Genomic DNA, 15,727 nt, shown 5'->3' on the forward strand with positions numbered 1-15,727 from the left:
TTCAGCTTCCATCACACACCAAGGATACCTCCGATGTCCTTAGAAAGCTACATGACACCAAATTGGAAGAAGACCAATTACTAGTAACTTAGATGGGCGGTCCGGGCACTTCCGCCCGGCGAGTCCCGGGGGAAGGTGGTGACGTCCGCCCGGCTGCGGCGCATCACTTCCGCCCAGCCGGGGGACAGTACAGGAAGTCTGGCCGCGTCACCCGGTGGTTGCCAGGCAACCAGGGGACGCCGGGCGGCGCGCGCCCAGACAGCTGGGGCAATCAACACAGGGTGAGGGCCTGCTTCCACGGCGGAGGCTGATTGGCCAGCAGCACCCTTTTAAGGGGGCTGGCCCAACTCATCCTGTGCCGCATCCTGTGCCGCTTGCTCAGCTGCATTATACCGCCGGTCTTGCGGTTGTTCCGTGGTCAGCTGCTGTGTCTTCTGGTCCGGCCTGAGAGTCTCCAGATGTGCACTTCTTCATCCATTGCCGCTGGTGTTTCCGGTCCATTTATGTAAGTGCTCCAGTGGAGCCTGGTTCATTATTCTATTCTTTGTGGGCAAGCAGCCCTTATTCCTTAGTTGTTCTTTAATGGTTATGCCTGGCCTTTCCGAAGTTAGGAAAGGCGCATGCTAGGGGTTACTCGCCCGTTTTGGGGTATCATTATTAGTACCGTTTATTGTAGGGGTGTTTTGGTTTGGTGATACCCCGTTACTTTTAGCACTGGTGCCTGTGACTTGGTCACACCCCCGTCCTTGGTCTGGTGCCGTGAGATAGGGTGTTCCCTCTAGCTAGGCCCTAGTAGTTAGAATCTCCTCTTGGTCCAAGTCCCTGACAGTCGCCGTGGGTTTGTCCCAACATAACACCTGGCTGCATCTGGGTTAGAGCCGGCTTAACTGGCTCTTTCGAACGCGGCGGCTACAGGCGAAGCCTAGCTCCTTGCAGCCTGCGGTCACTGGTCCGGGACGGCCAACAGAGTCAGCGTAGGGCTTTGCCGTGGCCGTTCTAAACAGCGGTCCCGGCTGAGGGCTCAGCCCACCACCATCCTTGCATCCACCCACGCACGTTACAAAGATATGTTGGAATGACATCCAGGATGCTAAAACAATGCATCCTGGAACACCTGGGAACAATCAGAAATGCGGAACAGGACCGCAAAAAGATGAAACAACTAACCACGGTAGCGAGACATTTTCACTACAAACACAATGGCAATACTAAAACCTTCAAAGCATTCGGTCTCGAAAAAATACATCTAGGGATCAGGGGAGGAGATCTCACAAAATAACTCCTCAAACGTGAAAGTTACTGGACCTTTGAACTAGGAGCACTGGCACCAGGAGGACTCCATGAACACATCAATTACGGTGTCTTCATATGAATACATCCTCTCCCTGGACCTTATTTTGGTTCATTCTTTCTGACAAAATCCTTCTTAGATGGGCAAAACCATGTGCACTGCAGGGGGGCAGATGTAACATGTGCAGAGAGAATTAGATTTAGGTGAGTAATTTTGTTTCTGTGCAGGGAAAATACTGGCTGCTTTATTTTTACACTGCAATATAGATCTCACTTTGAAGTAAAACCCCACCCAAATCTAATTCTCTCTGCACATGTTACATCTGCCCCACCTGCAGTGCACATGGTTTTGCCCATCTAAGAAGGATTTTGTCAGTAAAAATGAACCAAAATAAGGCCCCCTGTCTTTTCCTTGTTCTTTCCTTGTTTTTTTCTTTAACCAACCTAACTAACTTAAATCCTCTCCCAGGCTGTCCCTCGTACTTACCGTACAAAATCTTAATCCTCCCATACCATACCTTACAGAAACCCATTCCTTTTTCTAGCAAGACACCTGATACTGTTCAGCAGTACACCCGTTAACAACTAACACTCACCAAAAGGTCCCTCACATCAAGAACATCATTTGACACTTCACTTACACAACTTTCAGAACCCCGATCATACAATCGGGGCACATGATCACCCCTTTAACACACAATCCATCACAGTTTAATCACGTCACACCACCAGGTTTACCCTGTCACACGATTTTATATTGCACACTGCAAATTATCCTCATTTCACACAGTCAGCCTTAGGCACTTCACCACTAGTTCTGTGGATACCCCACTGTGTTTATAAAACCCCCTTAAACCACCCATCCATTAAGAAATTATCCTATAATTCCCCGACACAAACCACATGAAAATATGACCACTATTAACACGATTCGGCATCACAGGCCTGAAACATAGGACACACCCCCAAGTGACTCCATCAATTCAAGTTGGAATATAGGACAAGCCACACTTACCATACCCTCTGACGATAATAACACATTTATGACGACCCGTCCCACATGAATGACAACATAAGCGGGCATCCAATCACCACAGACTCCGTACCCGCCTCCCATTCAGAAAATCTGGGTTTTACCCGCCCTATCTGAATGACAGCACGAGCGGGGACCCAATCACTACCGCACACCCCACAGGGGAGTTTCCTCTCACGGGGTTACTTTAGGAGATTTCACCTTCCCACCGTCACTTGATGTGATCAAGCCGTAGGAGGGCGAAACGCATGTCATCCGTACTACCAGTGGCATAACTATGAATTGGGCGCCCCCCCCCCCGCCGTTAATGAATTGGGCGCCCCCCGCCGCACCCCCCGCCCGCAGCCTTACCTGTCTTGCTGGTCCTGGCCCGGCTCCCTTGCTGGCTTCATTCTTCTGCTAGTGAGACGGACCAACACAAAATGTCCGCCCCCATACAGCAGACAGTTTCAGAGAACTGTGTGCTATATGGGGCCGACATTTTATTGTGGTCCGTCTCACTAGCAGAAGAATGAAGCCAGCAAGGGAGCCGGGACGGGACCAGTGAAGTCAGGTAAGGCTGCGGGCGGCGGATTGGCGGGTGGCAGTTGGGCAGACGGGAGGGGGCTAACTATGGCACCACAGCCCCCCGGCTCCCACACATGCACAGCGCCCCCCCCCCCCCCCGCGGGGGCTGCGGTGCTATAGTTACGCCTCTGCCGCCGGCGGGACAGTAACACACAGAATGCACAGCAATACTAGCTGCACACGCGAAGGCTCTGCATTAGGAACTCCCGGAATACGTATAAGAAACCGGCACACCGTCCTTCCCAACAGAGCAGCAACTTATGACAGGTATTCTACCGCTTCTTCACTGCCGATCTACACAGAATGTTCATGCTCTGTCTGTCATAGACAACATGACAACTGGTACCTAACGACAGAAGCAGTAGCGGTTTACTTTTCTTACTTACTGTCACATCGTGAACCTGTGCTCCTCTCTCATTACTGAAGTCCTCTGTAGGCACACGACTTCATAACAGCAGAAGGCAACCCAGAATTCACATGTGCTATCTTTAAACCTTCATCTACCACACACTATCAGCGTTACACGCTATCTATCCTTTAAACACTCTGACACTCTCTCATTGGGGGATTTCTGACAGATTTATTGCATTGCAATGCCGGCATAGCAACAGTGCAAAGGAATCATCAGAATTCCCAACAGCAGAAGTGCCACTATCCTCTCCCTCTCTGACCCCACAGCACGGGAGAGGACTCTCTCATCCTGAGTCCGATGCACGTTTGCAAGACGCAGAGTGAAAGCAGCAAGTCCTCTTCCGACTCGCTGAAAGGTCATTTAATACCATAGAGAGAGGGACACAGAAACGATTGACAACTTTCTCACTGCACTGTAGTATAATCCACTACACAGCGCAGACTGGTACAAACCACATAGTGGATAGCGCCAATTGGTACAATTTGTTGTACAATCTACTCAGCTACAGATTATCAACACAGTATATCTGAATGTGTGATCCCGGACCCTGTTCGCTCCTGGTACATTGCAGAACACAATAGGGGCGACCTAGTATTTATACTCACTGACCGCATTGACTGCACAGTGAAAATTGATGTAACTCATTGTCCGTCTTTTGATTGCACAGTGTAAATTCTCTGACGGTGACCGCACAGCGGCAATTCTCTGACAGTGATAATTGGTGCAACCTATTGTCCATGTGGACCACACAGAGCTAATAGACACTATATCTTATCTGACAGTAGGTAATTGCTGTAAAGTATCATCCGTGCTGACTGCACAGCGTTAATTGAGACTACTTATTGTCCGGTTTTGACTGCACAGCATTAACTGGTACAACCACTGTTAACTGGCCCAATAGCTCTAACTGCTACCTGAGCAACTTTCTAAATACTTGAATGTTCTATGTATATTGGTGCAACGCTGAATATTTCTGAACTATTAGCAGAACAAATCTCTAAGACACATCATTATAGAGCACCATTTATCTGTATTTATCTTATCTGACATTGGTATTTGTTGTAACCCATTACCCTGGCTGATTATACAGCGTTAATTGAGGCTACAAACTGTCCGTTTTTGACTGCGCAGTATTTACCGGTGCAACCACTTGTCCAATAGCTCAGAACTGCTACCTGAGCAATTTTTCTAAATACTTGAATGTTCTATATGTACTGGTGTCACATTATAATAGAACACCATTTATCTGTGTTTAGCTATAAGAACTGTACTACTGGCTGCACTAGATATCAAATTGCAGTAGTGCACGCAGGGGGGGTTTCTGAGTACCCAGGAGTCTACTGAAAGCTCATCTGAAAGCTGAGGGTCCCCTCTTTCCATGGATATAAGAATTGTAAAAATCAGCCCTTGGGAACCGGAGATATCTGACTTCAAAGCAGTGGTCCCCATCCAAGCCTGTTAATTGTTATTCCCAGTCAGATATTTCAGGTTCTGTCTGACTTAGGGGCAGATTTATTAAGCTTGGAGAAGAGATAAACTGGAGATAAAGCGGAGAAAAGGTAAAAAGAGATAAAGCACCAGCCAATCAGCTGTGTTTGAAAAAGACAGTTGAGAGTTGATTGGCTGGTGCTTTATCTCCTTTTACCTTTTCTCCACTTTATCTCCAGTTTATCTCTTCTCCAAGCTTAATAAATCTGCCCCTTAGAGTTTTTCTGAGGGTATATTACAAAAGCTGGGATACTCCCCCTTTGATGGACACTAGTAGCTTGTCTCTACTGTTCCCAGAACCAGAGATATCAGCCTTCCAGCAGCTGGTTACTGCTCCAGCTCCACACACCTGGTATGTAGTTTTATATACTCGTTGGCAGATTGCTCTGCCTCCTGAACTCTGATCCCCTAGTCCCCAGTACCATTTGGTAGGTGGGATTCTTTAGTTTCTAATTGCATTAAAATCTAAGAAATCTATTTCCAGAAACTGGAGATATCTGCAGTCAAGCAAGCTGTCCTCCCACCAGAAAATTATGAATAATAAGCCCACTCCACTATACACCCCTTCTCTGCATATTAAACATCCTCTACCACCCTGGAAGTTATGTATCAGGGCCCCTTCATTCAGACCAATGCCCCCTTCTTCCGCTCCATCTCCCACCATCTGTGCAGTAAAGGGGTAATTAGTGGAAATTACTGATCCAGGCCCTACATGCTGAGCGGTTGATATAATACCCCCTACCACCCGCGGGACATCAAAGCCTCCCTCCCCCACCCCTGGAGGATCAGTAGGGGCCCCAATACATTGCTATGAATCTTTTTCCCTGTACACAAACATTGCTTGACTGTACCGCATAAGTATACCTGTCCAAGTGCCTTTTACATACAGCAGTCTAATTAAGGGAATATTACCCTCGAATCATACCATTTCCCTTCAAACGATTCCTAGTCAAGGTAGCCACTGGCTCAACTAGGCACATCTTTATAATATTGTTCCCTAGTGTATAAACTCATATTGTCTATTAAATAGAATAGCATACAAGGTACTCTTTACTTAGAAGGGCGCCCATCTCGGCCATTGAATGCACTAAAAAATCAGGTGCGATGCAACAGACGAAATGCCCGAGATTTCCCATAGGGAACAATGTTAAATATCTCAATTGACCCGATTTTCCTGTTCAATGCCTCAATTGGTATCCGCGTTTCCTGTTCAATGCCTTCACAGGTATCCGCGTCCCCTTGCGGGCTTCACAGCTGTCCGCGTGCGCTCGCCACGCTTCGGGCTCGGTGGCTCGCTGCGCTCGCCACACTTTCTATTCTCAACTCCACGCCGACGTGGATAGTGGGGGTATGAAAAGGTCGTAGGACGCGTACCGCCGCCGCTCGCCACGCATCGGGTTGACGTTGATCGTGGGGTGGCGTTAACAATTCGGGTGGCCATTATACACTTCAGGGTGCCTATTTGGCCTCTGTGGCCCATTTAACATTGTTTCCTATGGAAAAATCGGGTCAATTGAGGCATTGAACAGGAAAATTGGGTCAATTGAGACATTTAACATTGTTCCCTATGGGAAATCTCGGGCATCTCGTCGGTTGATCGCACCCGATTTTTTAGTGCATTCAATGCCCGAGATTTTTTACTAACGATGCCCACGATCAAAATCGTGGGCGCCCTTCTAAGTAAAGAGTACCGCATACAATTACTCTATTACACAGAAACTTTCTACCGCATTGCATAGCATATGAATTTGAAGCTCACTGCAATCGCTAACTGTTTTTTGTCTGTTTTGTTTGTATGTTGGGCACACACTAGTGTATAAGTCCTAGAAGCCTTATTTTATTTGAATAAAATCTAATAAAAGCTAAGTTTTAAATAATTTTCATATTTCGAAGAGTGCCCCACAACAAGAGTCCACTTTCCCTCTCCTTCCATTTTTGCAATAATGACAAAGGTTAATTAGGTCAAGTGCTTGGTCTGATCTACTTGACCGAATTAACCTTTGTAATTTAGCTAAACTGCAAAGTTCCCACAGATACTTTACTTTTCCCCCGTATTTTTGGAACTAGGATGGCGAAAACGGATGATCTTACATTTTCCTAAATGAGAATGGTAGAGATTCTTGGCCTGCACTTTGTTATGCTGGCACAAGGTGGCGATGCAGTGTCAGGTTCCGTATCAGAGCTGATATTGGGCCTGATTCATACCTGATTGCTCATGTGCAAAGTTGCAGATGACTGCGAGTAGATAGCTGCCACCCAGACAGAAAGCTGTGAGAGAATTGCGCAATTACTGCGGATTGCTATCATTCGCAATTCCGGATGCAACTCCCGAACCATTTGATTTTCCCAGTCTGTGAAAATATGAGACCCTTCCAAAACTCTGTGACAGAGACAGGGCTGTTCGGGGCCAGAGCAGACGTCACGCGCCCTCCTTTAAAACGACCGGACATGCCAGAAAACTGCTGATGAACACCCCCATTGGCTAACTTCCTGTCCGTCAAATGGTGAAGGGATTGCAATTAGATACAGCATTGCGCTATTTCAGTCGCTATTGTGGCTTGCTCATGCACGATATGACCCATACGCATAGTCTATGGTTCACCGGAAGACAGTGCATTGTGCGGGATTGGTGAGGCCGATGTTTGCTGACTTACAGGCCTTCCTAGGCAGCCATTATATATAAGCTTAGGCCGTTTGGGTGAGAGGAGGCGGCAATGTTCTATAGCAGTGGTTCCCAACCCTGGTCCTCAAGTACCCCCAACAGTGCACGTTTTCCAGGTCACCCGGCAGGTGCACTCATTATTCAGGCACATTTTGAAAGATCCACAGGTGGAGCCAATTATGTCACTTGCAATTCTGTGTGGAGACCTGGAAAACATGCACTGTTGGGGGTACTTGAGGACCAGGGTTGGAAACCACTGTTCTATAGGCATGATGAGTAGTTCCACCGCCCAGCTGCTGTGCATAAGTGGTCATCTCTAAATCAGACCCACTGCGTGCAATGGGGGGTTATTCAGCACGGATTGCTAAATAGAGAATTCACAAATTCAGCGAATGTTGGATGACTGCACATGCGCAATGATTGCATTGTACGTGCCATCGCAGCGGCAGTGTGACTGACAGGAAGTCAGCATTTGGTGGGGGAAACAGGTCGTTTTCTGGGTGTGCATGTGTTTTTGGGGAGAGTCTGTGATGTCAGCGATGATCATTTCTCCAATGCATTCACAAATTTGCACAGAGCAGTTTTCCCTTCAGTCTTGGCGACGGCTTTCTGTTCGCAGTCATCTGCAACTCCTCCAGCCTGAATCAGCCCCACCATACTCTAGGAATAAGGGCCTTGGAGCATTCACTGGGGGTAATTCACCTTCATTCTCTGATCATCGAAAATCGATATTAGGCATTTTTTGTTAATCTGTGCACAAGCTGTAGCGCGCATATGTGAGCCCTGAAACTGCAGAACAATGTCACCCCAGGCCGAGGGGCGATGGTGCGGTGGCAATGCGGTATTTACAGGCAGTAGCCAAGAGATATTAAGCATTGGGGGAGGGGCAGGGAAAAGGCTGATGTAACCAAGCCCCGCCCCCTATTCCAAGAGGGTAGGAAAAGATTGTGCACTATACGCTAGGAATCAGGGCTGTGCTGCGTGCACTATACGCTAGGAATCAGGGCTGTGCTGCATGCACTATACGCTAGGAATCAGGTCCATGCTACGTGCACTATACGCTAGGATCAGGTCCGTGCTGCGTGCACTATACGCTAGGAATCAGGGCCATGCTGCGTGCACTATACGCTAGGAATCAGGTCCGTGCTGCGTGCACTATACGCTAGGAATCAGGGCTGTGCTGCGTGCACTATACGCTAGGAATCAGGTCCGTGCTACGTGCACTATACGCTAGGAATCAGGGCTGTGCTGTGTGCACTTTACGCTAGGAATCAGGTCCGTGCTACGTGCACTATACGCTAGGAATCAGGTCCGTGCTGCGTGCACTATACGCTAGGAATCAGGGCTGTGCTGTGTGCACTTTACGCTAGGAATCAGGGCCTTGCTGCGTGCACTATACGCTAGGAATCAGGGCCGTGCTGCGTGCACTATACGCTAGGAATCAGGTCCGTGCTGCGTGCACTATACGCTAGGAATCAGGGCCGTGCTGCCTGCACTATACGCTAGGAATCAGGTCCGTGCTACGTGCACTATACGCTAGGAATCAGGTCCGTGCTACGTGCACTATACGCTAGGAATCAGGGCCTTGCTGCCTGCACTATACGCTAGGAATCAGGTCCGTGCTACGTGCACTATACGCTAGGAATCAGGTCCGTGCTGCGTGCACTATACGCTAGGAATCAGGTCCGTGCTGCGTGCACTATACGCTAGGAATCAGGGGCGTGCTGCGTGCACTATACGCTAGGAATCAGGTCCGTGCTACGTGCACTATACGCTAGGAATCAGGGGCGTGCTGCGTGCTCTATACGCTAGGAAACAGGGCTGTTCTGCGTGCACTATACGCTAGGAATCAGGGCTGTGCTGCGTGCACTATACGCTAGGAATCAGGGCTGTGCTGCGTGCACTATACGCTAGGAATCAGGGCCTTGCTGCGTGCACTATACGCTAGGAATCAGGGCCGTGCTGCGTGCACTATACGCTAGGAATCAGGGCTGTGCTGCGTGCACTATACGCTAGGAATCAGGGCTGTGCTGCATGCACTATACGCTAGGAATCAGGTCCATGCTACGTGCACTATACGCTAGGATCAGGTCCGTGCTGCGTGCACTATACGCTAGGAATCAGGGCCATGCTGCGTGCACTATACGCTAGGAATCAGGTCCGTGCTGCGTGCACTATACGCTAGGAATCAGGGCTGTGCTGCGTGCACTATACGCTAGGAATCAGGTCCGTGCTGCGTGCACTATACGCTAGGAATCAGGGCTGTGCTGTGTGCACTTTACGCTAGGAATCAGGGCCTTGCTGCGTGCACTATACGCTAGGAATCAGGGCCGTGCTGCGTGCACTATACGCTAGGAATCAGGTCCGTGCTGCGTGCACTATACGCTAGGAATCAGGGCCGTGCTGCCTGCACTATACGCTAGGAATCAGGTCCGTGCTACGTGCACTATACGCTAGGAATCAGGGCCGTGCTGCCTGCACTATACGCTAGGAATCAGGTCCGTGCTGCGTGCACTATACGCTAGGAATCAGGTCCGTGCTACGTGCACTATACGCTAGGAATCAGGGCCTTGCTGCCTGCACTATACGCTAGGAATCAGGTCCGTGCTACGTGCACTATACGCTAGGAATCAGGTCCGTGCTGCGTGCACTATACGCTAGGAATCAGGTCCGTGCTACGTGCACTATACGCTAGGAATCAGGTCCGTGCTGCGTGCACTATACGCTAGGAATCAGGTCCGTGCTGCGTGCACTATACGCTAGGAATCAGGTCCGTGCTGCGTGCACTATACGCTAGGAATCAGGGGCGTGCTGCGTGCACTATACGCTAGGAATCAGGTCCGTGCTACGTGCACTATACGCTAGGAATCAGGGGCGTGCTGCGTGCTCTATACGCTAGGAAACAGGGCTGTTCTGCGTGCACTATACGCTAGGAATCAGGGCTGTGCTGCGTGCACTATACGCTAGGAATCAGGGCTGTGCTGCGTGCACTATACGCTAGGAATCAGGGCCTTGCTGCGTGCACTATACGCTAGGAATCAGGGCCGTGCTGCGTGCACTATACGCTAGGAATCAGGTCCGTGCTGCGTGCACTATACGCTAGGAATCAGGGCCGTGCTGCGTGCACTATACGCTAGGAATCAGGGCCGTGCTGCGTGCACTTTACGCTAGGAATCAGGTCCGTGCTGCGTGCACTATACGCTAGGAATCAGGGCCGTGCTGCGTGCACTATACGCTAGGAATCAGGGCCGTGCTGCGTGCACTATACGCTAGGAATCAGGTCCGTGCTGCGTGCACTATACGCTAGGAATCAGGGCCGTGCTGCCTGCACTATACGCTAGGAATCAGGTCCGTGCTACGTGCACTATACGCTAGGAATTAGTGTCGTGCTGCGTGCACTATACGCTAGGAATTGGGGCTGTGCTGCGTGCACTATAAGCTAGGAATCGATTCGGGGCTCTGCTCCGTGCACTATACACTAGGAATTGGGGCCCTGCTGTGTGCATTATACGCTAGGAATCAGGGTCGTGCTGCGTGCATTATACGCTAGGAATCAGGGCCGTGCTGCGGGCACTATACGCTAGGAATCAGGTCCGTGCTACGTGCACTATACGCTAGGAATCAGGGCCTTGCTGCCTGCACTATACGCTAGGAATCAGGTCCGTGCTACGTGCACTATACGCTAGGAATCAGGTCCGTGCTGCGTGCACTATACGCTAGGAATCAGGTCCGTGCTGCGTGCACTATACGCTAGGAATCAGGGGCGTGCTGCGTGCACTATACGCTAGGAATCAGGTCCGTGCTACGTGCACTATACGCTAGGAATCAGGGGCGTGCTGCGTGCTCTATACGCTAGGAAACAGGGCTGTTCTGCGTGCACTATACGCTAGGAATCAGGGCTGTGCTGCGTGCACTATACGCTAGGAATCAGGGCTGTGCTGCGTGCACTATACGCTAGGAATCAGGGCCTTGCTGCGTGCACTATACGCTAGGAATCAGGGCCGTGCTGCGTGCACTATACGCTAGGAATCAGGTCCGTGCTGCGTGCACTATACGCTAGGAATCAGGGCCGTGCTGCGTGCACTATACGCTAGGAATCAGGGCTGTGCTGTGTGCACTTTACGCTAGGAATCAGGTCCGTGCTGCGTGCACTATACGCTAGGAATCAGGGCCGTGCTGCGTGCACTATACGCTAGGAATCAGGTCCATGCTGCGTGCACTATACGCTAGGAATCAGGGCCGTGCTGCCTGCACTATACGCTAGGAATCAGGTCCGTGCTACGTGCACTATACGCTAGGAATTAGTGTCGTGCTGCGTGCACTATACGCTAGGAATTGGGGCTGTGCTGCGTGCACTATAAGCTAGGAATCGATTCGGGGCTCTGCTCCGTGCACTATACACTAGGAATTGGGGCCCTGCTGTGTGCATTATACGCTAGGAATCAGGGTCGTGCTGCGTGCATTATACGCTAGGAATCAGGGCTGTGCTGCGTGCACTATACGATATATACGCTCGGAATCAGGGCCGTGCTGTGTACACTATACGCTAGGAATCAGGGCCGTGCTGCGTGCATTATACGCTAGGAATCAGGGCTATGCTGCGTGCACTATACGATATATAAGCTAGGAATCAGGGCCGTGCTGCGTGCACTATACGCTAGGAATCAGGGCCGTGCTACTTTCACTATACGCTAGGAATCAGGGCCGTGCTGCGGGCACTATACGCTAGGAATCAGGGCCGTGCTGCGGGCACTATACGCTAGGAATCAGGGCCGTGCTGCGGGCACTATACGCCAGGAAGGAGGCTTGGACTCCGCTGCATTTGGTGGTGATGTTGAGGCCCGCTGACTGAGTTCCCACACCTAACTGGCCAATCACGGGGCGATGGTAAGTGATGAGTGCTTGTGTACTTGAGACGGTGATACTTTGAGCTTGGACTGGATGATCTAGAAACTGCTGATGGTTGAATGTATGGACTGTTTCAGCCTTGGAGCCGAGGAGAAGTGTCGATGGCTTGTTAGCCTGAGATGCTTGTCAACGGCCTGAGAGCCGGTGAGAGATGTCAACTTCCTGGGAGCCAAGAGGGTTGTCAACAGAATGGGAGCTGAGAGGGTGGTCAACGGCCGAGTTTGCCAGATATCTCGCACTGTTGCTGAACTCAGTCAGCATTAAATATCACCCAGGAACTCTGGAACAGGGAACCTGAAGCCTAGACCACTCACTACTGGAGTTACTCAGGGATCAGATTAATTGTTCAAGGCAAGGGGGAAAGGCCAGAGGCCTCACCTATATCCCACCTGCCTGTCTGTCATTGGCTGCAAATGGCGGCATCAATCAACTCCAGGAAGTACCTGTGCACACCTTGATCACATGGTCCAGTGCACAGGTCAGAGTATCAAGGTCACAGGAAAACCATTGGGAGATTTATTCATGTGACAACAAGTGTCATAGCGGCACTCAAGCAGTGTGGGATCGGCTTGGGATCAGTGTGGGATGCCAACTAGTCCCAAGGGAAGTGCCATGCAGATCTTTCCACAGAGAACACTTGGGGACAACGCAGTACAGGGACTTGTGCCGCAGGACGCACCGTCGCTCAGGTAAGGAACACGATTTCTCACAGTAACCCCCCTTTAAAGGTGGGTACCAAACACCTTTTAGTTTTGCCTGGATTTTCCTAAAAGAAATGAGCATTAAGCGAGGGGTATGAACATCACATCACCATCATTGACCCAGCATCTCTCCTCAGGACCATATCCCTTCCAGGCTATGAGATAGTGAATGCGGCTGTATCTTTGTTGAGCATCCAGAACTTTGTTGACCTCAAACTTGACCCCACAGTGGGTCCATACTTTAGGAAGCACAGGAGAGGACATTGGGTATCCTTAGATAGTAAGGTAATTTGAGCTTGTAGGCTACAGGATTGATTTTCTGTGTCACTGGGTATGGACCTATGAATATGGAGGGAACATGGAGGGAACACGCAAACTCAGATTGCGGGTGGACAGCCAGACGTTTTTAACTAGCTTGATCTTGGGTACCGCTAAGTAAAAGCAATGCTGCTGCTTCGGACCACAGCATTAGAAACCAAGTATTGGTGTCGCATTCCTTCTCTGCTAGGGGTTCATTATATCCTTGTGTGTTGTAGATATACTCTGTTTTGTGCCTGGTAAGTGTTTGCTATATTCATTGCGTCTACACGCCGGTTGCAGCAATTTGCGGCCGTAGCAGCGAATATACGCAGACAATTATAAAGTGAATTTCTTTGCAAATAATTTGGATTTCATACCCTTTCTGTAAATTGTCCTGAATATATTCGGACATGGCTATTGGACATTTATTGGACAGTCCCACTCACAATGAAGAGGTAACTGATCAGCAGCTTTCTCACTAAAGATCTCTTGGTACTACCATATTGCTTGGGTAACCCTGGAAGGATCTGGGGTTCAGAAGAATGGAGTGGAACCACTCTGGTCAAGCAGTGTTCTTGGCAATGACTGCTCCACTGTTCACCATGTAGTGTTACCCAGTTGATCCTGGGATTGTGCAGGCGAAGCCAAGGAATACCTAGCATAATTCTTTAAGATGTTTTAGGAATGACAAGGTATTCCAAAAGTTCTTTGTGCAGGACTCCGACTTGGAGAGCTATGGGACTTGTATGGTGAGTGACATCACTGCCGTTGACTTTACTCCCATCCAGTGCTATTAGGCAGAAATGTGGTCTAAAGGAACTACAGGTAAATTTAATTTCTTTACCACCTCTAAGGTGATAAAGTTGCCGGCTGCTCCTGAGTCAATCTGGACTGGATGGTCACGGGCAGGACCAAATCATGAACTGGAGAAGATTTGTCAATCTGACCTAACCTGACTCCTCCTTGACAGGTTAGGCTTTGGCGTTTCCCGGCCAGGATTGGCGGAATTGGCCGGGAGCGGCACAATAAAGACATAAAATATTTAGTTGTCTCCTAACACGTACTTCAGGTGACAGGTGGGATCTACCTAACTGCATAGGTTCTTCCAGGGAAGGCGACACCGGACGTGGTAGAGAATGGGGCATAGGAGATGACGGAACCTTGGGAGGCCCTTTCTTTCATTTCTCTAGGTTACGTTTGCAGAGACGCAGATCCATCTTGATATATAGAGAGATCAGATCCTCCAATTTGCTTGGTAAGTCATGAGTTGCTAAAGCATCCTTAACAGGCTCAGAGACACCCAACTAAAAGGCCGCTGATAACGCTTTATTGTTCCACTGGAGTTCAAACACCAGAGTCTGAAACAATGTTTGGGATTTGCATCATACTTCTGAGGGGTTGATAACTGGAGATGGGAATAGGAGGGTGGCGGAGCACCCGGGATGTGACATCTTGTAAAGCCGCTGGCCCCACATTCTGATCACGTTCCATAAGCCTTGAACAAACTGTCAGGACTCGGGTCTCTGGTGTCCCCGGCTGTGGCAGCAGTGAACCAGTGGTACAGTAGGTTCTGGGAACAGGAACACAGGAGGTCTCAGGTAAGGTTAGTTCATATAGCACTGGGCACTAAGGGCACAGCTGGGTGGGGGAGTTGGCGAGACTATAATCAGGGGCGTGGAGTCTAACACCACAGACGGTTTTCACCAGGGACCCCCGCAAGGAGGTTTGTACTCCACTGCATTCGGTGACGAGGTCGCAGCCTGCTGATCGATTTCCCACACCTATGGCAAATCACGGGGAGATGGTAAGTGATGAGTGCTTGAGATGGTGGTACTTTAGGCTTTTACCGGTTGATCTATGAACTGCCGATGGTTTGAATTTATGGACTGCGTCAGCCTGGGAGCCGGAGAGAAGTGTCGACAGCCAGGGAGCCAGAGGGACGTCAACAGCCTGGGAGCCGAGAGTTGTCGACGGCCTGGGAACCAAGAGGGTGGTCGACAGCCTGGGAGCCGAGAGGGTGGTTGACAGCCTGGGAGCCGAGAGGGTGGTTGACGGCCTGGGAGCCGAGAGGGTGGTCGACCCCCTGGGAGCCGACAGGGGATGTCAATGACGGTAATGGCTTTGGGAGCCAATAGTAATCTCTGCTGATGGATGCTGGAATGCTCTGACCTCTTCCCCTGGGAGCTGTAGATGTTAATCAGTTTAAAAAGGTAACCTGGCAGGTGGATAGTTGATCAGGTAGCTTTGAATAGCAGCAGCAGATCACACAGGTATAACACAGGAACTCTGGAACAGGGAAACTGGAGCCTAGAATGCTGACTTCTGGAGTTACTCAGGGATCAGATTAGTTGTTCAAGGCAATCGGG

The sequence above is a fragment of the Crinia signifera genome, chromosome 7 (assembly GCF_055691185.1).
Source record: "Crinia signifera chromosome 7, ASM5569118v1, whole genome shotgun sequence".
NCBI classification, from domain to species: domain Eukaryota; kingdom Metazoa; phylum Chordata; class Amphibia; order Anura; family Myobatrachidae; genus Crinia; species Crinia signifera.